Genomic DNA, 27,749 nt, shown 5'->3' on the forward strand with positions numbered 1-27,749 from the left:
AGGTCAGAGTGCCCTTCTTGCATCTGCTGTTGAAGGGTCTTTAACTCAAAACTTTCCTTAAGTCGGCCAGGCGCAGTGGCTCACGCCTGTAATCCCAGGACTTTGGGAGGCCGAGGTGGTCGGATTACCTGAAGTTGGCAGTTTTGAGACCAGCCAGAGCAACATGGGGAAACACCGTCTCTGCTAAAAATGCAAAAATTAGCTGGGTGTGGCGGTGCTTGCCTATAATCCCAGCTGCTCGGGAGGCTGAGGCAGGAGAATGGCTTGAACCCGGGAGGCGAAGGTTGTGGTGAGCCGAGATGATGCTATTGCACTCCAGCCTGGGCAACCAGAGTGAAACTCTGTCTCAGCAAAACAAAACAAAACAAAACAAAACAAAAGCAAAAAAACTTTCCTTAAACCAAAGTGGCATATTTGAGGGTGGCACGTTCCACCCTCGTACAGCACTCCTTGGCCTGTGGCTGTATCGCCCCATCTCTGCCTCTGCGGTCACATAGCTTTCTCCTCTTCTGTGTGTTCTGTGTGTTTTCTTCTTTTAGATCTACGTGGAATCTCCCCCTGCCTCCCACATTAGGGCCTGGGATGCCTTTGGAGACAGTTTTAGTCTTCCACAATCAGTAATAATAGTAATAGTATTGGCATATATATATATGTATATGTGTATATATATATTTATATATATGTATATGCATATATTTATATATATATATATATATATTTTTAAAAGATGGGGTTTCACCATGATGGCTAGGCTGGTCTTGAACTCCTGACTTCAGGTGATCCACCCACCTCAGCCTCCCAAAGTGCTAGGATTACAAGTGTGAGCCACCATGCCCGGCCCGCCCATTAATATTTTTATGTTATAGGACTGTTTTAAAGTTTTAAACATTTATTTACAGAGACAGGGTTTTACCGTGTTGCTCAGGCTGTCTTGAACTCCTGGCCTCAAGCGATCGTCCCGCCCTGGCCTCCTAAAGTGCTGGGATTACAGGCACAAGCCGTGATCCTCAGCCTGTTTTATAGCTCGCTACACGGACTTCCTGAGATCGTGTGACGGAGGAGGGAACACTTGCGGTCTGGCTGTAGAGTTACAGCCTTAACTGCTGCCCTTGAAGACCGTGGCATAGTGCCTAGCACAGACAGAAGCCTAGAACATATGAATTCATTATATTTCTTTTTTTTTTTTTTTGAGATGGAATCTTGATCTGTCGGCCAGGCTGGAGTGTAGTGGTGGGATCTCAGCTCACTGCAACCTCCGACTCCTGGGTTCAAGCAATTCTCTACCTCAGTCCCCTGAGTAGCTGGTATTACAGCTGTGTGCACCATGCCTGGCTAATTTTTTTTCTATTTTTTAGTAGAGATGAGATTTCACCATCTTGGCCAGGCTGGTCTTGAACTCCTAACCTCCTGATCCATCTGCCTAGGCCTCCCAAAATGCCGAGATACAGGTGTGACCCACTGGGCCCGGCTGAATTCATTATATTTCTAAGGATTTTTTGCTATGCTGCCCTGTCATATAATTTTATTCTGGTTTTTAATCTATCTTTTCTTCTTCTTTTTTTTTTTTGGTGGTGGGATAAAGTCCAGCTGTGTGAACATCAATAGTGTGTTGAATTTTGCAGGGTGGAAGCTTGGAATCAGTGACTCTAATGAGCCAAGAGGATGGATGGCACACGAAATATTGTGGGTTAATATCTCTTAAAGAATTCTCTTCCTTAGGGAGCGCTTCAACTCTGCTGTCCCGACGGAGCCAGTGAAGACCCCTTTTGAGACATAAACCAGTGTCATTCCCAACATTTCCCTAGTGTGTTTTATTTTTTAATTTTATTTATTTTTTTGAGACGGAGTCTCGCTCTGTCACCCAGGCTGGAGTGCAGTGGTGATATCTCAGTTCACAGCAACCTCTACTTCCTGGGTTCAAGCAGTTCTCCTGTCTCAGCCTCCATAGTAGCAGGGTTTTCAGGCGCCTGCCACCATGCCTGGCCAATTTTTGTATATTTTAGTAGAGATGGGGTTTCACCATGTTGGGCAGGCTGGTCTCGAACTCCTGACCTCAATATATCATAAAAAATATTAATGGGCAATACTATTACTGTTATTACAAGATCACCTTGTGATCTGCCTGCCTTGGCTTCTTAGAGTGTGACCCACTGTGCCCAGCCACTTGTGTATTTTATTTTATTTTATTTTATTCATTTATTTTTGAGATGGAGTCTTGTTCTGTCTCCCAGGCCAGAGTGCAATGGTGCCATCTCAGCTCACTGCAACCTCCACCTCCTAAGTTCAAGTGATTCTCCTACTTTAACCTCCTGAGTAGCAGGGATTACAGGTGCCCACCACCATACCCAGCTGATTTTTCTATTTTTAGTAGAGATGTAGTTTTGTCATGTTGGCCAGGCTGGTCTCGAACTCCTGGACTCAGGTGATCAGCCTGCCTTGGCCTCTCAAAGTTCTAGGATTACAGGTATGAGCCATTTGCCCAGTCCCTAGTGTGTTTTAGAGCCCTACTACATGCAGTGGTCATGGACAGGATCCACACATTAGTTCTTCTCAGATCACTTGCTCCGTAGAAATTCTGACTGAGTCCCATTTTATTCTGCAGGATTCCTGGGTGCCACTGGTGCTGCATGCCTGAACGTGGCGGTGGAGGTTCAGCAGCCTGTCATGTTGCCAATTTTACACTGCCTTTTCCAGTTTTGGAAGAGCTTATTTAGTTTAATTCAACAAGTGGGTGTTTATAGGGTGCCTAGCTTGTGCCAGCTCTGAGAGACTCACAATGACAAAGATCCTAAGCTAAGTAGAGAGGGTAAAGTACTGATTCTGGCTGTTGGAGTGGGCAAAGCTTGAGGGGCATCGGAACCCCCTGCAGGGCTTGTGGAAGCACAGATTGCTGGTTCACCCCAAGTTTCTGCTTCAGTAGATCTGGGACCCAATGCACAGATTTTGGTATTGAAGCCACTGGCCCAGGGACCACTTTTGAGGATTTCTGTGCAATGGGATGGAGAATAGAGTATCTAACTCAACCTGGAAGATGGGTGAGATTTTCCTAGAGTGACAAAAGAAGAAGGGGGCAGTCCAGGCACACGAGGGCTGCGTGGGGAGGGTGGGTCCTGATTTTGGAGCTGGGGCCTGTGGTCGATAGCAAAGAAAGGGAAAAGGTGGAGAACAAAGGGCAGGAGTTGCTTTTGGTGAAGGGCGTAAGAATCTTGGGTTTCTGCAAAAGTATAGTCAATTCCACAATGTCCTTTGGCAAACAGTCACTGAACCAGGCAGGGCCCTTCTACCTACTTCTGGGTCTGGAAGCTGTCGTGTACCTGTGTAATAGACTTAATGAGAGTTGGAAGCAAGAAATAAAGTGACTGTATCTTGCTTTCCATCTCTCCCAACTCCTGACATCGGCTTTCCACTGGAACAAAGTCTGCTTTGTCCTGTGGTTCCACCCAGCTGCGGGCTGCGGGAGGCCTGTTTCTTGCAGAGAGGGAGCAGCGCAGCTGCACTAGCAGGGAGCACACTCCAGATCTCCAGGTGTGGGCTCTGCAGTTCAGAGCGTTGGAGGCTTTGAGGACTGTGGTTGTATCAAAATTCAGATCAATATGATTAAAAAGATTTTTTTTGTGTTACTCCGTTGCCCAGGCTAGAGTGTAGCGGTACAATCTTGGCTCACTGCAATCTCTACCTCCCAAGTTCAAGCAATTCTCTTACCTCAGCCTCCCGTGTAGCTGGGATTACAGGCGCGGTGCCCGCCATCAAACCTTGCTAACTTTTTTTTTCTTTTTTTTGAGACAGAGTTTTGCTCTTGTTGCCCAGGCTGGAGTGCAATGGCTGCAATGGCACAATCTCGGCTCACTGCAACCTCTGCCTACTGGGTTCAAGCGATTCTCAATTCTCCTGCCTCAGCCTCCCTAGTAGCTGGGACTACAGGCACTTGCCACCACGCCTGGCTAATTTTTTATTCTTGGTAGAGGTGGGGTTTCTCCATGTTGGTCAGGCTGGTCTTGAACTCCTGACCTCAGGTGATCCCTGCCTTGGCCTCCCGAATTGCTGGGTTTACAGGCGTGAGCCACTGTGCCCTGCCCTTTTTTTTTCCCCCCGCCCCGAGATGGAGTTTCACTCTTGTTGCCCAGGCCGGAGTGCAGTGGTGCGATCTCAGCTCACTGCAACCTCTGCCTCCTGGGTTCAAGTGATTCTCCTGTCTCAGCCTTCTGAGTAGCTGGGATTACAGGTGTGCACCACCACGCCTGGCTAATTTTTTGTATTTTTAGTGGAGATGAGGTTTCCCCATGTTGGTCAGGCTGGTCTCGAACACCTGACCCCAGATGATCCACCCATCTTGGCCTTCCTAAGTGCTGGAATTACAGGCGTGGGCCATGGCACCGAGCCCAACAGTTTTCAAATGAGGTCTGTTATGGGCTGAAATATGTCCCCTCAAAACTTCCTATGTTGAAGCCCGAACCCTCAGTACATCCAAATGTGATTGTGTCTGGAGCTAGGACCTCTGGAGAGGTCCTTAGGGTGGGCTCCAATCCATCTGACCGTTGTGCTGATGAGAAGGGGAAATCTGGACATAGAGGTACCAAGATGTGCTGGCACAGAGGAGAGGCTGTGTGAGGAGGGCACAGCGAGAAAGAAGGCAGCCATCTGCCAGCCGAGGAGAGGCCTCAGCAGAAACCACCCTGCTGGGCCCCTGGTCTCGGACTTTCAGTCTCCAGAACTGTAAGATAATAAATTGCTGTCGTTGACACCACCAAGACGCTGGTATTTTGTTAGGGCAGGCCTAGTGCACTCATGTAGTTACATTGACAGGTGCGAGGGGTTAGGGCGTCAGCATTTTCTTTTAGGAGGACACACTTCATCCCTTAGCACCGGGGTTTGCTGCTAGGAGGTCCTTTGATGGCTGTGCCTTGCGAATGCTAGTTCTGGTCTGAAGTTACGATTTTCACAATTTTTCTGCCTGGGCACTAATAACAGCTGCTTGAGATAAATAAACACACTCTTGTGGCCTGGGGAGGGGCCATGCGGTGGGTATCAAGGTGGCAATCGGCTGACTCATCCCTGAAGTTCTGCGGGCTCTCCGGCATGTGGAACTTTCTGGTAGAAAGAACCGTCATTCTAGGTGGCGGGGGGGTCCAGAGAGAGAAACATGCAGCGTTAAAGATGATCTCCGTCTGACAGTGTAGACAAAGCTCCAGGCATGGAACTGTCTCTCTCCCTGCCCCTCTCCCCTCTCTGTGGCTCCCTAAGGCCGGCAGGGGACTGAGAGGCATGCCTCGGGCAGGGGATGAGGCGTGAGGCACGCTATTAAACGGCTGGTTATTTTTACTGCCTGTCTGGGTGTGAGTGTTTGTGTTGACAGTGGCGGAGGAGGTGCAGTGATGGGTGCTGGAACACTTGGGTGCTCGAGGAGTGGGTGGGAAGTGGCGCCTGTTGCCAAGCAGGTGACTTGGGGCTCACATGGTTCTCGAGTGGGTCTTCGGGGCTTTGCAGGACTCCAGGAGAGCTGGGCTTGCAGCTCCCTGTGCCAGGGGATGTCTGCTTCCTTTTTCCATGAAATATTCTGGAGGCTTCCCCATGCCACGCCTGATGCATCCAACAGGGCGAGGCACTCCTAGCTGTAGGGGTGGTTCGCTAAGTGGGTGATTCTGCCTGGGGTGATCTCCCAGTCTCAACAGGTAGGGTTTAGGGGGTGGTAGTCCTGAAGAATCACTGTGCAGGGTGCCCCCCCATCCCCCATAACTTCCACCACTGAGGCACACAGACATTCCACATGTATTCAAACATACATCTTATGGAAAATTAGTGGCCTGCTCTATGACCCAGCTTTAAGACTCATTGCCTCCTGGAGGGGGGGAGTCTCACCTCTTGCTGGCTTCTCTCCAGATGTGGGTGGAGGCATTGTTTGTTCATGACAAGGCAAGCGGGGGCGGGCAGGGTGCATGCCTAGCACAGCCCAGTTTGCTTAATGTCCTGCAGCACATCACGTCTCAATACCAGTGGTGTGCCCGTTGGATTCCCATAGGGAAGATTGGGAGCGGCCCCTGCGGGCTAGCTTGAAAAAGACTCAGTGCGAATCTTAGGACCCCTTCAATGCGGGATCTCAGAGATAGTGTAAGGGCATGCTCACCCCACAGGCCAAAAATTGGTTAGAAGCTGCAAGATGAAAACCTAGTTTTTTTTTTAGATGGAGTCTGGCTCTGTTACCTAGGCTGGAGTACAGTGGCACGTCAGCTCACTGCAACCTCCGCCTCCTAGATTCAAGTGATTCTCCTGCCTCAGCTTCCCAAGTAGCTGGGATTACAAGTATGCACCACCATGCCTGGCTAATTTTTGTGTTTTTAGAAGAGATGGGGCTTCACCATGTTGGTCAGGCTAGTCTCCATTTCCTGACCTTGTGATCCGTCCTTCTCGGCCTCCCAAAGTGCTGGGATTACAGGTGTGAGTCACCGTGCCTGGTGAAAACCTAGTTCTTTATTTCAGAGCAGGGCCACACTCGCTCCGAAGGCTCAGGGGAGAACCCGTCTTTGCTTCTTCCAGCTTCTGACGGCAGCTTCAGTGTGCAGCTGAGTCCTTCCTGTCCCTGCCTGTGTCTTCCATGTCCTCCTTCCCTGTGTCTGTCTGTGTGCAAGTCTCCCTCTTTTTACCAGGACATTGGTCATTAGAATAGGGCCCACCCTACGCCAGTACAACGTCATCTTAACTTGATTATGTCTACAAAGACCTTATTTCAAGTTGGGTTACATTATAGGTTCTGGTAGGTAGGACTTCAGCATATCTTTTAAGGCGCTCAGTTCATCCCACAGCACAGACCTACCCTTGGGCTACCACACTAAAACACCTTCCCATGATATGATTGACAGCAGAGTTACTACTGCTGCCTGCGTCAGTTTCACGGCTGCCTGTGATCCGATTCCTGTCTGTCCGTCCTGCTAGACTGTCAGTCCCTAGAGGATGGGGACCATGACTTTAGGTCATGATTGGTCGTATCCCTGGTACAAAGCCCAAGGCCTAGCATATAATTGGTGCTGAATACACATTAGTTGAATAAAAAAAGAAAACATACTTTGCTGTCGGTTGCAGTTGTGGAGAAGTGTGATGTAATTTTAAAAGGGACAAGGCACGGTGGCTCTCACTTGTAATCCCACCACTTTGGGATGCTGAGGTGGGCAGATCACTTGAGGTCAGGAGTTTGAGGCCAGCATGGCCAACATGGTAAAACCCCATCTCTACTAGGAATACAAAAAAATTAGTGGGGTATGGTGGCAGATGCCTGTAATTTTAGCTACTTGGTAAGCTGAGTCAAGAGAATTGCTTCAACCCGGGAAGCAGAGGTTATATGAGCTGAGACCCTTCCATTGCACTCCAGCCTGGGCGACAGAGCAACACTCTTATCTCAAAAAAAAAAAAAAAAATTTTTTTTAAAAGGTACGTGCACCTCAAAAAGTTAAAAATAGAATTCCCATATGATCTAGCAGTTTGACTTCTGGGTCGCTACTCCAAAGAACTGAAAGCAGACACTTAGATATTTGCATACCCAAGCACATAACAGCATTATTCACAATAGCCAAAAGTAGAAGCAGCCCAGGTGTCTGTTGATTGATTGAGTCAACAAAATGTGTATACATACAATGGAATATGATTTAGCCTTAAAAAGGAAATGTTTTGTTTGTTTGTTTGAGACAGGGTCTCCCTCTGTTGCCCAGGCTGGAGTGTAGTGGCACGATCTCAGCCCACTGCAACCTCTGCCTCCCGGTTAAAGCAATTTTCCTGCCTCAGCCACCCAAGTAGCTTGTGCCACCATGTCTGGCTAAGTTTTGTGTTTTTTAGTAGAGACAAGGTTTCACCATGTTGCCCAGGCTGGTCTCAAACTCCTGACCTCGAGCAATCCCACTGCCTCAGTCTCCCAAAGCTCTGGGGTTCCAGGCATGAGCCACTGCGTCTGGTCAAAAAGGAAGGAAATTCTGACACATGCTACAACATGATGAACCTTGAAAATGTTACATTAAGTAAAATAAGCCAGTCACAAAAAGAGAAATACTATGTGATTCCACTTGTGTGAGGGACCTAGAATAGTCAAATTCAAGGGAGTTTGTGTTGGGTGGGTGTAGACTTTCAGTGTAGCAAGATGGAAAGAGTTTGTAAGATGGATGATGGTGATGTTTGCACAATATGAATACTTAACACTGAACTGTACACTTAAGGGTTAAGATGATCAATTTTATGAATGTGTATTTCACTATACCTTACAGATATGGAAGGAAGCAAAAGGAAGAGGAAGAAGATTTGTGTACACCTGTGTGTGTGTGTGTGTGTGTGTGTTTGTGTACGAGTGCGTGAGTTTAGAGAGAGTGCTATTAAGGATGGAAAGAGAGATGGAAATGGGGAGGAAGTTGGTGTAGGTATCTGATTTCCTGCTGTGAAGAGAAGAAGTTGTGCTGGGCAGAAAACTGAGGGCAGCCATCAGTGCCTGGGTGGTGATCAGAGCTCTGGCTCCAGCAAGCTCTGGGACCTTGAGCAAGTCAGTTGTTTCCTGTTGTGGGCATCAGCTTTTTTGTTTTTTTTCTTTGAGACAGAGTCTCACTCTGTCGCCCAGGCTGGAGTACAGTGGCATGAGATCTTGGCTCACTGCAACCTCCGCCTCCCAGGTTCAAGCAATTCCCCTGCCTCAGCTTTCATAGTAGCTAGGACTCCAGGCACCTGCCACCACACCTTGCTGATTTTTGTATTTTTAGTAGAGATGGAGTTTCATCATGTTGGCCACACAGGTCTTGAACTCCTGACCTCAGATGATCCACCTGCCTCAGCCTCTCAAATTGCTAGGATTACAGGTGTGAGCCATAGTGCCCAGCCTGGCATCAACTTTTAAAAGGAGCTGGAATAGTAGTAATCTTTGACCATCTCTCCAGCTCAGAAAACGTCAGAGGCTCTAAACATCTAAGATGGTAATGCTGATTCACTGATGTTTTTCCACACAGTTCTCTGCAGTATGTACTCTCACTGGGTGCTCTCCTAATTCCGTGTGCTCCAGAGTGTGCTGGCTGAAGCAGTCATCTTTTTGGTCAAGATTTCCCTGTGTTCATGAATGACACCAGTGAATCTGGCTTAAGAAGAATACATTTGGCCAGGCGCAGTGGCTCACACCTATAATCCCAGCACTTTGGGAGGCTGAGGTTGTGTGGACCACCTCAGGGAGGGAGTTCAAGACCAGCCTGACCAACATGGAGAAACCCCGTCTCCACTAAAAATACAAAATTAGCCGGGCGTGGTGGCGTATGCCTGTAATCCTAGCTACTCAGGAGGCGGAGGCAGGAGAATCGCTTGATCTCAGGAGGCGGAGGTTGCAGTGAGCCAAGATCATGCCATTGCACTCTAGCCTGGGCGACAAGAGCAAAACCCTGCCTCAAAAAAAAAAAAAAAAAAAGAATACGTTTAATTTTTTTTTCTTGATGTCTCCTTACCTCTTTGCTCCTTGTTTATCCAGTTTCCAGGTCTTCTAGTTTTAAAATTTCCTTGACCTTTCATATCTTTTAACATTTATACTGCTTGGTCTTATAATCTAATTATTCAGGCTGATGGTAATAGTCCCATAGATAGCTAAGCTTTTTTGCATGAGTTAAACCTTTTTTTTTTTTTTTTTTTTTTTAAATGGAGTTTTCCTCTTGTTGCCCAGGCTGGAGTGCAATGGCTCGATCTTGGCTTACCTCAACCTCTGCCTCCCAGGTTCAAGCGATTCTCCTGCCTCAGCCTCCCGAGTAGCTGGGATTACAGGCATGTGCCACTATACCCAACTAATTTTGTAATTTTAGTAGAAACAGGGTTGGTCAGGCTGGTCTCAAACTCCTGACCTCACATGATCTGCCTGTCTTGGCCTCCCAAAGTGCTGGGATTACAGACATGAGCCACCAAGCCTGGCTGAGTTTTATCAGTGAACCCTATGTCAACATTGTGAGGTGGATTCATTATCTCCGTTTTTTTAGGTGAGAAAACAGTTAAGTAGCTTGTTGGCTTTGTGGTCACCCGGCCAGTCGGTGGCTGAGTTGTGATTGAATCTGGTTTGTTCTTAGCTACCCACCATGGCATGCAGCGTTAGGCCTAGGCAGTCGTCACCCCTGCGTCCTAAGTCCCTTTATGACAGGGATTGTATCTTTTTATTTTTGGTGCTTCTAAGGTCTCCAGTGTGGGGATGTCAGAGGCTCCTAACAAATTTGTTGAAGGTACTTGCTGATTTCTTGAAAAGAGATCATTTCTGCCTTGCAGGATCAGAGAAGGAGTATCTCGTATGTGGAGAAGACTGTAGCAGTTAAGTCCTTACCTTCTAGAAGGGTCAGGTTTCTCTAGAAGTTTATTTATTTATTTATTTGTTTGTTTGTTTTTAAGCAAGAATGGTTATTAGCAAGCATGAGATCCTGCAAAAAATGCATGCAATGAGTAGCCCTTTAACATGCAAAGAAGAAAGGGATGGCTTGGGATGTGAACAGAGAAAAACCAAATTGAGTTCCTGCATTTCCCCCTCCGCGGCTGAGGCATTCGCCTGGAGAACTAGCCTTGGTTCCACTGCTTTGAGCTAACTGGGAAGTAGGAGGTTTCCCAGCTTTGGAAATTTTCATGTTTTAGTCTTCTCAGAGCTAACAGAGGAGGGACCTAGATCCCAGCTGCCTATATTGCTTCTGTTTCTTTCATTGGCATTCTCGAACTTGGAGGAGTGGTGCGTTGCTCTCAAGGTGGCTTCCAAGACAGCCAGGTAGCGAACTGTCGCACCTTCTTTTTTGACATAGCGGCAGCCCGTTCTTGAAAAGAATTGGAGAATGAATTACCCCAAAGGGTTGGATTCCTTGCTTCTCAGTGGACATGCCCACTCTTCTAGAGGCACCCTTGCATTTCTGTGAAGATTCAGTCAGATCTCCTTTTACCAGCAAATGCAGCCCGTCTCAGGCAGTTGTTCATTGTAGTCTTGGGTTGCTCTGTAATGCATACGTAGGCAAGCAGGAACCTGTCACTCCTCAGCAAGTCAAGACAGACAACATGCCAGCCATCTGCATGCTCGTGCTTAACTTGGAGAGGGCTCATGCTTCATCGGGAAGATCCAGGCTCCCTCCTGTTCACTATAAGATTGGGCAGGGATTGGCAGGAAGGACAGTTACTCTTTTTCTTTTCTTTTCTTTTCTTTGAGGTAGAGTCTTGCTCTGTTGTCTAGGCTGGAATACAATGGCGCGATCTCCACTCACCACAGTCTCCGCCTCCCGGGTTCAAGCGATTCTCCTGCTTCAGCCTCCAGAGTAGTTGGGATTACAGGCATGCGCCACCATGCCCAGCTCATTTTTTGTATTTTTAGTAGAGAAGGGGTTTCACCATGTTGGCCAGGCTGGTCTTGTACTCCTGACCTTGTGATATGCCCGCCTTGGCCTCCCAAAGTGCTGGGATTATAGGCGTGAGCCACCACGCCTGCAGTGGCATGATCTTGGCTCACTGCAACCTCTGACTCCCTGGTTGAAGCGATTCTCCTGCCTCAGCCCCCCGAGTAGCTGGGGTTACAGGCATGCGCCACCATGCCCAGCTAATTTTTGTATTTTTAGTAGAGACGGGGTTTCATCCTGTTGGCCAGGATGCGCTCGATCTCCTGACCTCATGATCCACCTGCCTCGGCCTCTCAAAGTGCTGGGATTACAGATGTGAGCGACCGTGGCCAGCCGTGGCCAGCCATTCTTTTATCCTTTTGCAAATGACACTATATAAGCATTAGAGATCAGCTTTGGAAAGTGGGTGGGCTGATCCCAACCTTTCCATTGGAATATTGGGGATACTTAGTCTATCAAATCATGCTTAGAATTTTGGATGTGGAAGGGGCCATAGTTTGGCCCTCACATTTAAAAAAAAAAATGTAAATTAACCTACTTACTTTAGGCTAGTACTGTCTCAACTGTTGGAGTTTCTCCTGGTCTTTCAACCTCTCCAGTCTTTTGAGGTCACACTTTACTGTGACAATAAAGAGGTATTGTGGGTCCTGACAGCATCAGCTTCTGTTTTCATGCAGGAACTACACTGCTGGATCTCGACAGCCTGCCATCTTGGTTTTCTCAGAGAAGAAGCGAGTGTACTTTGGTGCACTGACTGATTTGACGTCCTCCCTCCCTCCTCCCTCCCTCCCTCCCTCCCCACCTCCCCTTTACCCTGTCCTGCCCTTTTTTGTTTTGTTTTGTGTTCTGAGACACAGTTCATTCTGTTGCCCAGGCTGGAGTGCAGTGGCACAATCTTGGCTCACTGCAACCTCCACCTCCCGGGTTCAAGTGATTCTCGTGCCTCAGCCTCCTCAGTAGCTGGGACTAGAGACATGCATCACCACACCTGGCTAAGTTTTATATTTTCAGTAGAGACAGGATTTCGCCTTGTTGGCCAGGCGGGTCTTGAACTGACCTCAAGCAACCCGCTTGCTCAGCCTCCCAAAGTGCTGGGATTACAGGCATGAGCCCACCACACCAGACCTTCTTCACCATTTTCCTAAGGGAGACACAGTATTGGATTATGTACAGTTTTGACCTTGGTACATTTAGCCCTGTCACTGCAATGTACATCCGAGCCCTGTCATTTGAGAACGGAGGAAATGTCAGCTGTCTGATGCCTTGGCCCAGATGAGTTTTTTCCATGAGGTGGATTGGGGCCAAGCTCTTCTTCTGTGTGCTCCCCAAACTGTATGTCTTCTCTGCTGGGTTTCCTCCTGGTCCAAGGAAAGAGATGGAAAAACAGCTTTCAAGGAACTTGGGGTGGCGCTGGGGCGCACGGAAGAGGAGCTGCCTAAGATTCAAATGATAGGGAATGCACGAGTCTGGAAGTGCTCACGCACGAGGACCCTTGGGACACCGGAGAGGAGACACGTGTGCTTCAGGCTCAGCAGATCTTTTCTCTTGAGTGGGGCTGCGATTTATCCCTTTAGGGAGACGTGGAGTTTGCTGCTCATTTGGAGCATGTGTTTACACTACCCAGACAACCCCAGGGAGAAGCATCCCAGCAACCCGACTGCGGCCGGTCATCCCTGGACACCATGAACCACACTGTCCAAACCTTCTTCACTCCTGCCAGCACCGACCGTCCCCCGAACCATGAGATGCTGAAGGAGGAACATGAAGTGGATGTGCTGGGGGCGCCCCACGGCCCTGTGCCCCCGACATCCACCATGATCCACATTCAAAGTGACACCTCTGTGCCCGACCATGTCATCTGGTCCCTGTTCAGCACCCTCATGAACTTCTGCTGCCTGGTCTTCATAGCATTCACCTACTCCGTGACGTCTAGGGACAAGAAGATGGTTGGTGACCTGACCAGGGCCCAGACCTACGCCTCCACCGCCAAGTGCCTGAACATCTGGGCCCTGATTTTGGGTATCATCATGACCATTCTGATGATCATCACCCCAGTACTGATTCTGCAAGCCTATCAGTAGATCCAGAGGAATCATCCTGGCCAGGGGCTCTGCCCGTGACCGGTCTCCCACGTACCCCAGCTTCCATTCCTTGCCCTGCCCCCAGTTGAGTCCTGTATCAGCCCCTTATCGTCACACTCTTTCTATAATTGCATTCAATAAAGTGCACATGTTCCTGGTTAAAAAAACAACTCCAGAACAGACCTGGGGCAGCCTGGTGGGGGGAGGGTAGGCCCTTCTCGTGTGAGCACTCGGGAGCAGGGATGGTCTTTCCAGGTGAAAGTGGGGGTTGGGTATGTCCCACCTTTCAAAGCTAACTATGAGATTTTTCAGTGTCAAGCTTTCATTGCCTGCCTCCTTGCGTGCATGTGACCCAGACCTGACTGCTGCACTCAAAGTGAACCACACGGACCAAGGCCTTTTTCAGTGTCCAGGAAGCAAGGCTGGTCTTGAACTCCTGGCCTCAAGGGATCTGCCTGTCTTGGCCTTCCAAGGTGCTGGTATTACAGGTGTGAGCCACCTCGCCTGGGGCTTATTCTTTCCCTGCCTTTTTTTTTTCCCATGTGTCACCCAGGCTGGAGTGCAGTGGCGTGATCTTGACTCACTGCAGCCTCCACCAACTGGGTTCTAGAGAGTCTCCTGCCTCAGCCTCGCGAGTAGCTGGGATTACAGGCATGCATCACCATGCCCGGCTAATTTTGGTATTTTTAGTAGAGACGAAGTTTCAATATGTTGGCCAGGCTGGTCTTGAACTTCTTACCTCAGGTGATCCGCCTGCCTCAACCTCCCAAAGTGCTGGGATTACAGGTGTGAGCTGTCAATTTTGTAAATTCGTGCCCAGCCTAATTTTGGTGTTTTTAGTAGAGACTGGGTTTTACCATATTGGCCAGGCTGGTCTTGAACTCCTGATCTCAGGTGATCTGCCTGCCTCAGCCTCCCAAAGTGGTGGGATTGCAGGCGTGAGCCACCACGCTTGGCCTTTTTTTTTTCCTTCCTATTTTTGAATTGGCCCCTGCCAAGTTAATTTCATCATCCTAACTCAAGTAAGACGCTGGAATGTCAGGGTGCCTTGCTTGACTGATTGCCTTTCTTTAAACTTCCTTTGCTCTCCCTCTGATGAGATGCTTCTAAGTAGAGGAATGGCAGGCAGCCAAAACTGGAGAGTACCGCCACCTGGGTTAGCAATCCTTGAATTGTTAGGATCTGAACGTAAAGGGAACCTATGAAATGCATTAAAGGGTGCACTCCAGAGTGAATCAGGAAACTCAAGACAGATGATCTGGGCAAAAAACATCTTATAGCGCTTCCTGAGTGGAGCAGAAACTCCTCCCACCTGACCCATTATCCAGGCCTCCTCATCTCCTTTTTTCCCTAGCTGAAATCCCATGCTTAGTTCCATTTTTCCTCATGCTTGGTGCTGGTCCAGATCTGGGAGAGTGGGGTAGTGGGTTATGGGTGATGATGGTGGTTGTGGTAGTAATGGACATAGAAGTCAGTCCTCTCTTAACATTCTTCCAGGCTGAGTGCGGTGGTTTGCGCCTGTAATCCCAGCCACCTGGGAGGCTGAGGCGGGATAATTGCTTGAGCACAGGAGACTGAGGCTGCCATGAGCCTAGATTGCTTCACTGCACTCCAGCCTGGGTGACAGAGTGAGACCCTGTCTCCAAAGATACATAAATAAAAAACAAATAATAACATTGCTTCTTTCCTGACAGTGCTTGTGGGCCCTAAAATGTCTTCTCTGGTATTTCTCCCCCCTCCGCCGCCTTTTTTTTTAAAAAAAAGATATGTTACTTGGCAGACTGGTTTGGTAACCTTATTAGAACTGAAGCTATTGAGTCATTAATTCTGCCAGTTGAATTCCTTGACCCTGGAACTTTCCCCCAGCTCTCACAACAACTAAGTGAAACCTCAGGGAGTGTGAGGATGGAGGAGGCAGCACGTGCTCTCAGTCTTACTCTGGATTCCCAGGTGGCTGGGAATGGGGCATTCAGCCCTTTGGTCACATGTTTCCAAACAAATGGATTCTTTGTTGTTAGTGAAAACCACTTCTTGAGGCTGGGCGTGTTGGCTCCTGCCTGTAATCTCAGCACTTTGGGAGGCGGAGGCAGGCAGATCATTAGAGGTCAGAAGTTCCAGAATGTGGTGAAACCCTGTCTCTACTAAAAATACAAAAATTTAGCCAGATGTCGTGGTGCATACCTGTAATCTCAGCTACTCTGGAGACTGAGGCAGGAGAATCGCTTGAACCCCGGAGGTGGAGGTTGCTGTGAGCCAAGATCGCACCACTGTACTCCAGCCTGGGAGACAGAGTGAGACCCTATCTCAAAAAACAAAACAAAACAAAACAAAACCCACTTCATGGATTTGGTGGGTTCCAGTGAGAATACCAGTCTTGTCTTGAGAGAATAACAGGTAGACAGGAAAGGCCAAAGAAAGTTGTGCTTGAGTCACTTTCTTTGGGTGAATCAGGCCCAAAGGTCGCTTGTTTTCCTTCTAACTGTGTAGATGCCCAGGAAAGGGATTTCCTGCTTTGCATTGACTTTCCCCCTCTCTTCTTCCCATCCTGACTGACCTGTGGTTTGCTGAGAGCCGATTATGGTAAAAAAAAAAAAAAAAAAAAAAAATCCAGCCTCGGGGTTCTTCACCATTGTAACTGAGTGGCAGTGCTAAGGGGCCTCTGGAAGGTGCGATGTGCATGGGGTGTGAACCAGCCTCTCCAGTCGTGGGGCGTGTGCCGACCTTCTGGACTGGACTTGAAGGTCCTTCTCTAGCTGTATCTTTATCCCTTGGGGGAATCATTATTAACAACCCCAAATGGTGGCGGCCATTATGAGAGGGTCAGGGAGGAGGAGGGAGGGTAAAAAAAGAACCAATAAAACACCTCCATTTCTCTTCCTGCCGCAGGGGCTCATGAGGGAAGATATCCTTTCCTGAAATCAGTTGTTAGTTACACTCAGTAAAAGTGTCCTGTTTCCTCAGGCGAGGCAAGACTTTCGTTTTTCCTTAAAAGGGTGGTGGTAGTGGGGAGGAGGATATGGCTGTTTCCCGGGACTGCCATTATGACATAGCACAAGCTGGTAGCTTCCAACCACAGAAACGTATTCTCTCAACATTGTGGAGGCCAGAAGTCCAAAGTCACGATGTCTGCCAGGTAGCTTCATTCTGAGGGCTCCGTGGGAACATCAGTTCCATGCCTCTTCCTCGTTTCTGCTGGTTTTTCTGCAAGCCTTGGAGTTCCTTGACTTGTAGAGGCTGGCCTCTGTTTTGTGCCTCCATTGTACCCGTGTGTCTCTATCTTTTCTTTTTCTCCTAAGGGCACTAACCATACTGGATTAAAAGACTGCTGTGCCCCAGGATGATCTCTCCTCTTTTTTTTTTTTTTTTTTTTTGAGATGGAGTTTAGCTCTTGTTGCTGGAGTGCAGTGGCACGATCTCCATTCACTGCAACCTCTACCTCCTGGGTTCAAGCGATTCTCCTACCTCGGCCTCCTGAGTAGCTGGGATTATAGGCATGTGCCACCATGCCTGGCTAATTTTATATTTGTAGTAGAGATGGGGTTTCTCCATGTTGGTCAGGCTGGTCTTGAACTCCTGACCCCAGGTGATCCACCTGCCTCAGCCTCCCAAAGTGCTGGGATTACAGGTGTGAGCCACCGTGCCTGGCTAATCTCTTTTTATCTTGATCACATCTGCAGTGACCTTATTTCCAAATAAGATCACATTCCAAGGTACTGGGGATGTAAGGTAAAGGACTTCAACGTATCTTTCTGGGAGACCCAATTAAACCCATGGCTGAGGACTCACGTGGTTGCTTGGCCTGATGTCAACTGTCAAAGGGGAAGAGCCTCCGTGGCCAAGGGTCTTACTACATGGCAGATGCTGTGTCAGACACTTGCGGCTTCACCTTTCTGAAGGTTGCTGCTGTTCTTTCCAGGGAAAGCTGAGTTTCAGGAATGAAGTAGGTGGTCCAATTACGTGCCAGCTGTCAGTGAAGAGCTGGGCCCGAATCTGAGCTGGCTTTTCCAAAGGCTCTTCCTCCTTTGCTGCCACCCCTCTTTGTATTTGTTTATTTACTTATTTATTCAGTTTTGTTTTTTTGAGATAGAATCTTGCTCTGTCACCCAGGCTGGAGTGCAGTGGTGCGATCTCAGCTCACTGCAACCTCCGCCTCCCCAATCCAAGCGATTCTCCTGCCTCAGCCTCCTGAGTAGCTGGGATTACAGGCATGAGCCACCACACCTGGCTAGTTTTTGTATTTTTAGTAGAGACGGGGTTTCACCATGTTGGCCAGGCTGATCTTGAACACCTGACCATGTGATCTGTCCATCTTGGCCTCCCAAAGTGCTGAGATTAACAGGCATGAGCCACTGTGCTGGGCCATGTCTTTGTTAAACTATGTCACCTGCATGTGAATGTGCCTCCTTCTAGCACCCCAGGGAGATGGGGCGAGGACATTCACCATCCGTCACGATTGGTGTTTATATCCCTCCACTGGACTGGGAGCTCCTCAGCTATGTCTTTCCAGGGCTTTGCTGACTGATTGACAGAGCCAATGCTCAAGGTATCTTTGTGAAATAAATAGATCCATTATCTTACAGTTCTGGGGGAAAAAGATCCTCTTTTCTTTGGTTTCTTTTTTTCTTCTTTCTTTTTTTGAGATGGAGTCTTGCTCTATAGCCCAGGCTGGAGTATGGTGGCACAATCTCAGCTCACTGCGACCTCCGCCTCCTGGGTTCAAGCCATTCTCCTCTCTCAGACTCCCAAGTAGCTAGGGTCACAGGTGCACACCACCACACCCAACTAATTTTTTTATTTTTAGTAGAGACGGGGTTTCCCCATGTTGGCCAGGCTGTTCTCGAACTCCTGACCTCTCAGGTGATCCACCTCAGCCTCCCAAAGTGCTGGGATTACAGGCGCGAGCCACTGCGCCCAGCCAGGACTCTCTTTTCTCATCCCATGTCTTGACTTCTCCCTAGTCCCACATCCTTTTTCAAATACAAATATCAATCACATTTCAGACTCTACAGTTCATGTGGTACAAACATATACAGGTGTGCTGAACCATCCTCCTCCAAAACACTGGAGGCTGAGTCACGGAGCTGGGATCTTGGCTCGGAGAGCAGCTGTGGGTTTCCTCAAGGGAGAGTGGGGTGCTGCGGGGTTCCTTGCCTGGTGTTCTGACAACCAGAAAGCCATATGCGCTCACCATCTTCTCAATATGGCTTCTGCAGACAGTAGTATCTTTCTGTCTTTCTATGGTTGTCTGAGAGCTTGCTCAAGTCCCGTAAAGTTTAACATGGCGAGTCTAGGCTGGTGAGAAGGCTCATTTCTCCATTCAGAATTGCTCGCTGCTGGAATCATCTGTGATCATCTTGGAAAGCTCTTGGATAGATTCAAGACTCTCTTTCCTTCTGTGACACACCACCAAATGGCTTGTTGGCTGTTATCTCCAAGGAGGGAGGCTGCTCCTGAAGTGCTCTGGATGCTGTTTATGTTTGGATTTGTCCTTCGGAGGAACGGAATAGCCTCCTTAGGGCTTAGCAGGTTGTGACAGTCCGATCGAGGACAGATGTGCCAGTGTGTCATGAGATTCAATCACAGAACCAGCAGTATCAGCTTGGGGGAACAGGGCGAGGGGGAATTGTGGCTTGTAAGTCAATCACATAATTTATTTTATGGGATAGTCCTGTCCAATTTAGGCTGAAACTTGATAGAACATGTCTTTCCAAGCCCCCAGCTTTACTTGCCTGGAATGAGCCCTTTCTAAACAGGCAGCTCTCCAAGCACAGTGGCTCGTGGGGTCACATCTGGGCAGCGCCCTGCCAAGTATCTGTTCGCTGATTCCTGTCTCTGGCCCACGCCACTCCAAACCAGAGTCCAGCTGCAAATAGTGTGTCTGCTTGTACTGTTGTTTTATTATTTTCCTTGAACATATTTTTTTTCTATTTTTTTTAAAGACGGAGTCTCGCTCTGTTGCCAGGCTGGAGTGTAGTGGTGTGATCTTGGCTGACTGCAGCCTCTGCCTCCTGGGCTCAAGTGATTCTCCTGCCTCAGCCTCCCAAATAACTGGGACTACAGGGTCACACCACCATGCCCGGCTAATTTTTGTGTTTTTAGTAGAGACGGGATTTCACCATGTTGGTCAGGATGGTCTCTATCTCTTGACCTCATGATCCGCCTGCCCTGGCCTCCCAGAGTGATGATAGGTATGAGCTACCACACCTGGCTAAATGTATTTTCAAAGCAATTTTATTTCCTTTATTTATATTTTGAATGCACAATATGTTCACATGGTTCAAAATTCAAAATATATAAAAGTAAATAGTGAAAAATCTCCATTCTACTCCATCCCCAACTACCCTGCTCCCCTCTACAAAGAGGTAACTAATGGTACCAATTTCTTACCTGCCATTATGGGCATGTTATATCCAAATAAGTACATATCAGTACCTTTTCCTTTCCACTTCTGAAATGAATGGTAATATTCCCACATCTCATTCTGCATTCTTAAATTTGCATATTTTAAAGATCTTATCAGTAAATAACTTCTTTACTCTTGTGACTATTTGCTTCGATATTATTTCAGACTTATAGAAAAGTAGCAATACTAATATAAAAAACTTTCAGCTGGGCACGGTGGCTCAAAAAAAAAAAGATAGCTTACTATAGCTTTATAACTTCATAGACTTTGATTTTTAATAAACTTGACTCTCTGGTAACCCTGTTTAAAACATAAGCACAATGTACAGCTGTATAAAAGATATTCTCCCTTTATTTTTCTTTGAGACGGAGTCTTGCTGTCTCCCAGGCTGGAGTGCAGTGGTGCAATCTTGGCTCACTTAAACCTTTGTCTCCTGGGTTCAAGCCATTTTCTCACCTCAGCCCTCTGAGTAGCTGAGACTACAGGTGTACACCACCACACATTGGCTAATTTTTGTATTTTTAGTAGAGACGGGGTTTCACCATGTTGGTCAGGTTGGTCTTGACCTCCTGACCTCGAGTGATCCGCCCACCTTGGCCTCCCAAAGTGCTGGGATTACAGGCATGAACCACCGTGCCCGGTCAGTATTATTCTTTATATCCTTTTTCTGTATACTTTTTTCTAATATAAAACATTTAAATTTTTTTAAAACTTTTAAAACTTTTAGTTAAAAATCAAGGTATGGACATATTCATTGGCCTAGGCCCACACAGAAGCCAGGCCAGCAGTATCACTGTCTTCTACCTCCACGTCTTGTCCTCTGGGAAGGTCTTCAGGGGCAGTGAGGGCTCCATTGTAATCTTGTTTCTTTCTTTGAGACAGAGCTTTGTTCTGTTGTCCATGCTGGAGTGCAGTGGCGGGATCTCGGCTCACCGCAACCTCCACCTCCCGGGTTCAAGTGATTCTCCTGCCTCTGCTTCCCAAGTAGCTGGGATTACAGGCATGCACCACCACACCCAGCTAAGTTTGTATTTTTAGTTAAAACAGTGTTTCTTCATGTTGGTCAGGCTGGTCTTGAACTCGTGACCCCAGATGATCCGTCCACCTCAGCCTCCCAAAGTGCTGGGATTACAGGCATGAGCCACCACGCCTGGCCTCCATTGTAATCTTATAAGACCACTGTTGTATATGGTTCCTATCACTGTCATGGACTGAAATGTCATTGTGCAGTGCATGAATGTATTGCTGTGGTTTCAACCCTCCAAAACTCAGGTGCTGGCAATGTGATATGTTGGGACGTGGGGCCTTTAAGACGTGATTAGGCCATGAAGCCTCCTCCACTGTGAATGGCATGAAAAGGCTCTTACAAAGGAGACTTCATGCAGCATTCGACGCTCTTGCCCTTCCTCCTTCTGCCAGGTGAGGACACAGCACTGCTCCTCTCTGGAGGATGTCACATCAAGGTGCCATCCTGGAGGCAGAGAGCAGTGTTCCCCAGACAACTGAACCTGCCTTGATCTTGGACTTCCCAGCCTCTGGAACTGTGAGAAAATAAATTTCTGTTCTGTACCAATTACCTAGTCTCAGGTACTTTGATGTAGCTGCACACGTGATTAAATCCACATTACCCAAGTTCACCAGTTGTTTGCATTTTGTCCCATTTGCTATCTGATTCTCTCTCTGTATATGTAAATATGCACCCACTCATGTTTATGCCTAACACATTCATCCTCATACACATTTATATATGCACACTTACATACACACAGTTGTTCCCTGACCTAGTTTAGAGTACTTCAGCAGCACCACGTCCCTTTGCTGCCTAAGTACTACAGTGTGGTGTCCTGAAGAATGAGGACGTCCGTGCACGTGCTCAGAGAACCTGATGTTGCTTTGCGTAGGTTATGTGGGTATACATTTTTGTTAATTTGTAGGACTCTTCTGTTTTTTTTTTTCTTTTTTGAGATGGAATCTTGCTTTGTTGCCAGGCTGGAGTGCAGTGGCATGATCTCAGCTCACTACAACCTCCATCTCCTGGGTCCTGGTTCAACTGATTCTCCTGCCTCAGCCTTCGGAGTAGCTGGGATTACAGGCATGCACTACCATGGCCAGCTAATTTTTGTATTTTTAGTAGAGATGGGGTTTCACCATGTTGGCCAAGCTGGTCTTGAACTCCTGACCTTGTGATCCACCCACCTCGGACTCCCAAACTGTTGGGATTATAGGCGTGAGCCACCACACCCAGCCTTTCTTTTGAGACACTCTCGCTCTGTTGCCAGGCTGGAGCGTGGTGGCAAGATCTCGGCCCACTGCAACCTCCACTACTGGATGCTGGCAGTTCTCCTGCCTTGGCCTCCTAGGTAGCTGGGACTACAGGTGTGTGCCAGCACACCCAGCTAATTTTTGTATTTTTAGTAGAGACAAGGTTTTACCATGTTGGCCAGGATGGTCTTGATCTCTTGACCTCGTGATCTGCCTCAGCTTCCCAAAGTGCTGGGATTACAGACGTGAGTCACCGCGCCCAGCCAATTTTTGGGACTCTTCTACATTGACTTTTCCCCTGTAGGAGCAGGGAGGTGGAAAGCATCTTACTTTTTCATATCAGGCTGATAAGGGATTCTTTCTTGGACCCATACCCTTTCCCACTTTGGCCTTTCCTGGAGTGTTTGTTAGGCTTCTGTGCTTTCCTCATGTTTGCTTTGGGAGAAAGAGGATTCTTCGTCGGAAATAGGAAAAGGGAGGGTTTTTCTCCATCCTTGGTGCTTCATCTCTGTGCTTTTTGGACTGGATCACTTGTAGAGGAAGAACGGGGCAAGAGGAGCTGGCATCGTTAGTTAGTGCCTTATGTGTGTTCGGAGCCTGTAGAGAGTACAGGAAATAAATTATTAGATGGGCCAGGCACTGCGGCTCACACCTGTCATCCCAGCACTTTGGGAGGCCAAGTTGGGCAGATCACTTGAGGCCAGGAGTTCGAGACCAGCCTGGCCAACATGGTAAAACCCTGTCTCTATAAAAATATAAAAATTATTAGCTGAGCATGGTGGCGCGTGCCTGTAATCCCAGCTACTCAGGAGGCTGAGGCAGGAGAATTGCCTGAACCCAGGAGGTGGAGGTTGCGGTGAGCCGAGATCGTGCCATTGCACTCCAGCCTGGGTAACAAGAGCGAAACTCCGTCTCAAAAATAAATAAATAAATAAATAAAATAAAATAAAATAAAATAAATTAGCCGGGTGTGCTGGTGCATGCCTGTAATCCCAGCAAGTGGGGAGGCTGAGGCAGGAGAATCGGTTGAACCTGGGAGGTGGAGGTTGCAGTGAGCTGAGATCGAGCCACTGCACTCCAGCCTGGGAGACAGAGTGAGATTCTGTCTTAAAAAAAAAAAGAAAAGAAAAGAAAGAAATAGATCTAATTCCTGCCCACAAGAAACCTAATTCACTTTAACAAATACCTGTGGAGCTGTCTGTGCTCCACCCACTATGCTGCTAGCCATGGTTATAACTCCATACTTCTGCCGTGAGTGAGTGCAGATGCTGTTGGCTGGTCCCCTCTCCAGCTCCAGACCAGGTCACCTGCTGCTGCTGGATTCATTTCTTGATCTCGGCTCACTGGTACCTCTGCCTCCCAGTTTCCAGCAATTCTCCTGCCTCAACCTCCCAAGTAGCTGGGACTACAGATGCGCACCACCATGCCTGGCTAATTTTTGTATGTTTTAGTAGAGACAGGGTTTCACTCTGTTGGCCAGGCTGGTCTCGAACTCCTGACCTCGTGATCCGTCTGCCTTAGCCCCTCAAAGTGCTGAGATTACAGATGTGACCCACCGCATCTGGCCTTGGATTCATTTATTTCTAAAGCACAGCTCTGATGCGTCACTGCCAAGCCTGCCTCTTCTCCTAACCCTTCATTACCTATCAAACCAAGGCAGCCTGGCATCTTGTGGGTCTTGCCATCTGCTTTTTTTCCAAGCCCATGATTTGCCTCTACATACCCTGCATTCTAGCCCGTCTTGATTCTCTGCATTGTTCCCAGAATTCTTCTTAAAGTTTTCTGTTCTTTGTCTTTGCGTAAGCTGTTGCTACCCTCTGAAAATGCCAGTCTACCTAATTTCCATCCTTTGGTTTCCATTTCCTGTGCCGCCTTTCTCACGACACCTTTCCTGAAATTCTCCATGCGACCTCATCCTCATTTAAAGCTCTATCACTTCATACCTCTTTTTATCATTGATTGGTTGTGTGCCTTACATTATATGTGTCTGTATTTACCCTTCACATACTCCTCCCTGCTCTTAATTAGATTATGCGTTCTTAGAAGGTAGAATTCATCTTCCTTCATGCTTTTCCTCATTTATCGTGTTCCAGAAAGAGTTCAAGGCCACCAGGACTGTGTCTGAAATATAATGGAATTCTTTGCAGAGCCTGCATGGTACCTGGAATGTAGCTGGCCCTTAGATTATGAAGGATTGAGCTTAATAAAGGTAAGATCAGTGAGTGGTTTTGGTGAAGTTAGAATTCCAAGCACTGCAGATGTCTGAGAACATACAGATACTCATCAACTTAAACGACTTCATTTAAAAAAAAATACGTATTTTAACTATCAACTGACTTCATTTAAAAGGCAATTTCATTAAAACACACCTTAAAACATCTTTATTTCTCCATATTCTTTATGGTCTTTTCACTGATCATATATGTACTTTTTGAATCAGTATATATGTAATGTGATGGATGGCTTTTTTTCACTTAACGTTTTTATGTGTATACGTGTGTGTGTGTGTGTGTGTGTGTGTGTGTGTGTGTGTAACCCAAAATATCTCAAGTCTCAATCAATTTAGAGAGTTTATTTTGCCAAGGTTAAGGACGAGCCCATGACACAGTCTCAGGGGGTCCTGTCGACTGGTGCCCAAGGTGGTCAGGGTGCAGCTTGCTTTTATACATTTGAGGGAGACACAAGACATACACATCTTACAATATATGTAAGATGCATATTGGTTTGGTGTGGTACGGCGGGAGAACGCTGAGTGAGGGGTTTCCAGGTGGTAGGTAGATAAGGGACTGCAGGTTGCAGGTAGATAAGGGACTGCAGGTTGCATTGTTTCAGTCCTTGATCAACCTTTCACTGAATACACAATTTAGTCGGGCTCAGTGAATCTGCATTCCTACTTAAAGGGTAGGGTGGAGGAGGAAGCAATCAGATACGCATTCTTCTCTGGTGAGCAGAGGGATGACTTTCCTTCCTGCACCTGTGAAGATGAGCTTTCAGTTCAGAACTGTTTCAGGGTAAAGATCTTGAGGCCCACCAGGAAATTCCAGATTGTGAGGGAAATACGTACCTTTTTTTTATCTTTGTAGCTATCTTTGTTTTTGTTTTTTTTTGGTTTTGAGATGGAGTTTCTCTCTTGTTACCCAGTCTGGAGTGCAATGGCGCGATCTCGGCTCACCGCAACCTCTGCCTCCCGGGTTCAGGCAATTCTCCTGCCTCAGCCTCCTGAGTAGCTGGGATTACAGGCACGTGCCACCATGCCCAGCTAATGTTTTGCATTTTTAGTAGAGACGGGGTTTCACCATGTTGACCAGGATGGTCTCGATCTCTTGACCTCGTGATCCACCCGCCTCGGCCTCCCAAAGTGCTGGGATTACAGGCTTGAGCCACCGCGCCCGGCCTAATCTTTGTAGCTATCTTATTTAGGAATAAAATGGGAGGCAGGCTTACCTGCTGTAATTCCCAGCTTGACTTGTCCTTGGCTTAGCGATTTTGGGGTCTTGAGATTTATTTTCCTTTCTTTCTCTCTCTCTGTTTATATATATACACATATGCATATGTATATACATAAATGTATATACACACATCACATACATATATATTACTTACATTAGTTTTAATGCTCATGTAGTCTCAGGAAGTTATTTTTGAAGAATAAATTTGCAGGCACATACTAGAGAAATTTTCTATCCAGTCAGATGGTGTTATCTTTTGTTTACGTCTGTTTCCTGAGAGTGGAGAGTCCTACAAGAAATTCTTATCTTTAACAAGATGATTTATGTACCTATTTATCTAACACTCTCTCCCCCACCAGCCTCCATACTTGAAAAAATTGCTTTGGAAGATTTTCTTCTCCAAAGTCTCATAGATTCATCAGTCAGCTTTATTTAATGTCTAGACTTGGGATGACGTTTAGCAGTGGATAGTCTATAAATTGCAAAAGCAAAGAGACCTTTTGAATCCTGGTTTTCACTGCTCCTTCTCAGGTGGCCACAAAGCATCAATTTTCTACCTCTTGAATATGTCATAAAAGGTATCAGTTGCTCAATGTTCCGTTAGAATGATTTAGAGTGTGGAGAAAGGAGAGTTGAGAAACAGGTTGGTGACTGACAGGAAGTCATCATGAAGGTCCTGGCCACCTGTCCTCTCTGTTCTTCTCCGTGCCTTGCTGGGGATCTGGTCCAGACAATCTGACACATTGTCTTTTGGCTTTAATATGTTTGTAAGATTCCAGACTCTTAGTAAGGAGCCTTGGTATAGGGTTCTACCACTTAGGATGGTTTTGGTTGCTAGAAACAAAAGACCCAAACAGACATACCTTAAACAATATGGGGTGTAGTGTCGCACATGATGGTTCCAAGGTTAATTCAGCAATGCAGTGATGGCATCAGAGTCATGAGTTCTTTGCACTTTTCTACTCCATTCTCCTCAGGGTCTTTGCTTGATCCTTGGGCTTATTTCTACGGTTGCAGGGGTGGCAGCTGGAGTTGCAGCACTGCCAGTAATTGCAACAACACTTGAATTAAGAGATAAGCATTTCCTCCAGTTGGCCTCTTTTCATCTGCAAAGAGAATCCTTCCTGGAACTGCCCAGGCTACTTCCTGTCTTGTTCCATTGGTGGCCGCTGGATCACATGGTCAGCCCTAATCCAGTCACAAGCAAGGAGTAATGGGAAGTTACCATTGGTTTATATCTGGCTTACTTCATACTGAGGCTGAGCAGGGGCAGTTCCATGGGTCTGTTCTGGCCTGAGAATGTGAACTTGAATGATCAGTATTCTATTGACAGGCAGGAAGGCATCCAAGAGGTGCTCTTGGGAAGGCAACTAGGGATTATTTATTATTATTATTGTTATTATTTAAAGGCTACGTCTAGGCTTGCTGGCAGTCTAAAAATATTTGATTTCATGTTTTAATCAATGGTGACATTTGGGTATTTTGAGTCTCTGCATTTTTGGGTATAATATCTTAAACTTCAGAGATTCTTCTTTAAACTTGAGGATATCTGTAATAATTTTTTATAAAGTCAGTTAATTATTTTATCCAAAGTAGAATTAGAGAGGGCCTCACAGTGACCCCAAGTCATGGTCATAGGGCAGGGATAGAAGAACCTACCTCTCTGAGTTAACGAGAATAATAAAAAAGATTCATTAGATAATGGACATATCTACACACAGTAGGTTTTTATGGTGGAGGGAGACTCCAGAGAATTAACAATAACTCATGTACATGTTTTTTGGGAAAAAATTGGAAAGGCACACTTTTCAGTGAACTCTAGAATTCTTTCCCTATTTTTCCCCCTAAAACAAACTTTCCCATGAAGACCTGGATAAAGAATTCTTCTTTTTCTTCTTACTCCTGCCAGTTAATAAGACTGCTGAAAGACAGTTGTAATGATCTGGAAACCTTGTTTTTCTGAAAGTCTCTTCAAGTGCTTTGAGCATGGCCATGAACAGCCAGATAAGGGGGGAGGGGGAGATGAGAGGGGGAGGGGGATTTGACCTTCCCCTTCAGGGCTCTCCCTCTGGGCACTTTCTGCCCCGAGATGGATGAGGAGCTGACACGCTGTCTCAGAGTCCAGGCAGTGTTTTTCCTCAGGAGCGGATCCCTTACAGCTGTGCTGTGAGTGTGGCCTCATGAGGATGGCTTCCTAAGGTCATGG

The 27,749-nt window shown here is 47.1% G+C and overlaps 1 protein-coding gene and 1 pseudogene across 1 annotated transcript in view; one reads left to right on the forward strand and one right to left on the reverse strand.

The window, feature by feature from the left end:
• TIAM1 (TIAM Rac1 associated GEF 1) overlaps nucleotides 1-27,749 on the forward strand; it is a 528,333-nt gene that overhangs the window by 37,995 nt on the left and 462,589 nt on the right. The gene's annotated exons all lie outside the window — the stretch shown is intronic.
• Nucleotides 26,154-27,749, reverse strand: part of LOC101054169 (mitochondrial transcription rescue factor 1 pseudogene) — a 32,853-nt pseudogene continuing 31,257 nt past the window's right edge.

The sequence above is a fragment of the Saimiri boliviensis genome, chromosome 18 (genome assembly GCF_048565385.1).
Source record: "Saimiri boliviensis isolate mSaiBol1 chromosome 18, mSaiBol1.pri, whole genome shotgun sequence".
Taxonomy (NCBI): Eukaryota; Metazoa; Chordata; class Mammalia; order Primates; family Cebidae; genus Saimiri; species Saimiri boliviensis.